The sequence below is a fragment of the Lathyrus oleraceus genome, chromosome 2 (genome assembly GCF_024323335.1).
Source record: "Lathyrus oleraceus cultivar Zhongwan6 chromosome 2, CAAS_Psat_ZW6_1.0, whole genome shotgun sequence".
NCBI classification, from domain to species: domain Eukaryota; kingdom Viridiplantae; phylum Streptophyta; class Magnoliopsida; order Fabales; family Fabaceae; genus Lathyrus; species Lathyrus oleraceus.
This window is the reverse complement of record NC_066580.1, coordinates 304,863,853-304,866,709: the sequence shown is the minus strand read 5'-3', so window position 1 is coordinate 304,866,709 and position 2,857 is coordinate 304,863,853.

Below are 2,857 nucleotides of genomic sequence, written 5' to 3'. Positions count from 1 at the left end.
TTTCAATCCACATTTCCTCATCCTTAAAAAGGCCTTTCGGAGATGTTCGACGTGAGTAAGTCTATCATTTGATTTTATTACAATATCATCAATGTATACTTGCATGAAATCTTCAATAAAATCATGGAACATTGAGTTCATTACCCTCTGATATGTTGCTTCGGCATTTTTCAAGCCGAATGGCATGACAACCCACTCATATGTTCCCAAAGCTCCTTGGCATCGAAACGCCGTCTTCGGCACATCTTCTTCTACAATAAAAATTTGGTTATATACAGAATAACCATCTAACATACTTAAATATTCAAAACCAGCGGCCGAGTCGACCAGCATTTCTACTATGGGCATGGCATACTCATCTTTGGGGGTAGCAGCATTTAGATCTCTAAAGTCAATACATACTCTTAAAGATCCATTTTTCTTAATTACTAGCACAATATTGGCCAACCATTCAACATACCTTGCAGTTTGTATAAACTTGCTTTTGAGGAGCCTTTCTACCTCAGCTTTTATCTTTGCCATGATCTCTGGTGCGAAACGCCTAGGCATCTGTTTTACTGGCTTTCTTCCAGATTTTATTGGCAGTTTTAGTTCGACCAAATCCCTACTTAAACTAGGCATTTCGTTATAATCCCAAGCAAAACAATCCTTAAATTCTTTAAGTAAAGATATTACCTCAGATTTTAACTCTTTGTCGATGTTAGCGCTGATGTATGTTGGTCTTTTGTCGCCATTTTCGCCAAGGTCGACTTCTTCTAAGGGGTCTTTTGGTCGCATCTTCTCTGACGCCTTTGGGTCTTTTTCAAACCCTAAAGGTTCATCATCATAAATTCAGTCCAAACGCTGCATGTTGACGTTTCCTTTAGCCAAAACTGGCTTATCTGGAGGTTCTGGCTCAATAGCCAAATTACCTTCTTTCTTTAACACATAGGCTTCGACAACCATGTTTTCTTCAGCCTCTAGAGCCGATTTTATTTTGTTCTCGGCAACATATGCCGAAATCCTTTTTAGAGCTTCTAGCTTAGTCATCATCAGTGACATCCCCTCAGCTAGTCGGTCGGATACCTGTATAGGGTGGATCATCTAAATGTTCCACATCCCAAATGAAGCCATGAGTCTCGTGCAGAGTTAGAGAAATAAAAGCTTCACTCATATTAGCATACACATCCTCAGCTGGAAAACAAGGAGAAATGTTGGCCAACTTTCTTTCAAATTCCTTCTTGCCGACATTGTTCACGCCAGCCATGAAGTACCCTTGGTCAGCTTTGATATTTTCGACCACTCCATCTTCTCTCCAAATCACTAATCTTTGATGTGCTGAAGATCTTACGGCTCCGACACCATGGAGCCATTCTCTGCCGAATAGCAAGTTGTAACTTGGCTTGGCATCTATCACCATAAACAGTGTCGGCCTGGTTATTGAACCAACGGTGATATTCACCATGATCACACCCATGGTGCTTTTCATCTTGCCCCCATAGTCAGACAAGACCATGTTGTTGGATCTAATGTCAGTATCATACTTGCCAATCTTCCTCAGAATATGGTGTGGCATGATGTTAACAGTGGCGCCACAATCTACCAACACTTTGTTGATAGTTACGCCTTCTACTTTGGCCCTAATCAACAACGGTTTCAAATGATTTTTCATAGTCATTGTGGGTCTTTCAAAAACTGCTTCTTGGCTCTCAGCAGAACCATCATTTAACACAAAGTAGCATCTTGGCTGGTGTAAAGCCATTTCTTCAGCGTCAACATCATCTACCGGCTCCTCCACCTCAGTCACACAATTATATTCTTGTGGTAGAATTGACACCATGTTGACTAAGATGTCCATACTTGCTTCAGATTCTGAATTGAAGTCATCAGTAACTTCATCAGAACATTTCTCAGTTGGTCGACATACATACTCCCTGATCCATTCTTTTGCTGCCGTGTCGACCTTCACAACAACTTTCTTTCCGGCATTTGCCCCACTGGCCATGCCTTTTCCAGCTATTCCTCTAGTAGCCTCTCTTTTGGCCTGCTTACACCTCTGAAAGCGTCTACGTTGAGTCCTCGACATGGGGTTCTTCCCCAAATAATTTTCAGAGACATGAGTCCTTTTCTCAGACTTGAACTCACGCCTGTAATTAATTGCTAGACCTCCTCTAGCAGCAGCAACCCCTTGTGGGGTTTCTTGTTTTTCCTGAGGCTTGACCCAGGTGCCTCTAGGAACACTTGCCGACGGTACGAAGCTCCTAGGCCTCGCCTGAGCACTTTCCACAGCCTTCTTTGGGACTCTTTCATTCTGGCGCCCTCTATTTAGCCCATTTCTTTTGCTTTTGCCCAATTGTAGCTTCTGGAAATTTTCAGCAACTATTTTGTCGGTGACAGCACCACATCTAGGGCACAAGCAAACTTGTGAACCCTTATTCTTGTAGCGATACAAGAAATCTACCAAATCCTCATCAACCCTTGGGTAGACTTCAGCTATGTCGATATCTGGGCTTTCACCAGTTTGCTCCAGCATGTCGGCCTCATCGTATTCGATGATCTCGACTGGCTCCACGAATAGAGCTTCCTCCTGGTGGAGAGGGTCAGCGTCGATCTTCATTCTGTGGCCAACAAATTTCAGCCTGCCTTCTTGAATCGCTTTCTGAACCAGATCCTTGAAAAGGTAACAATTAGAGGTATTATGACCTAGATAATTATGATACTTACAAAATCCTCTTTTCTGTCTTTGTTCTAATGGTGGTATTTTAGTACCAGGTGGCACCACCATTTGGCCATCTTTAACTAACAAATAAAAAATTTCCTCACACTTTGTCACATCAAAAGTATAAGTTTTCAAAGGGAATTTTGGATTGTTTTCGAC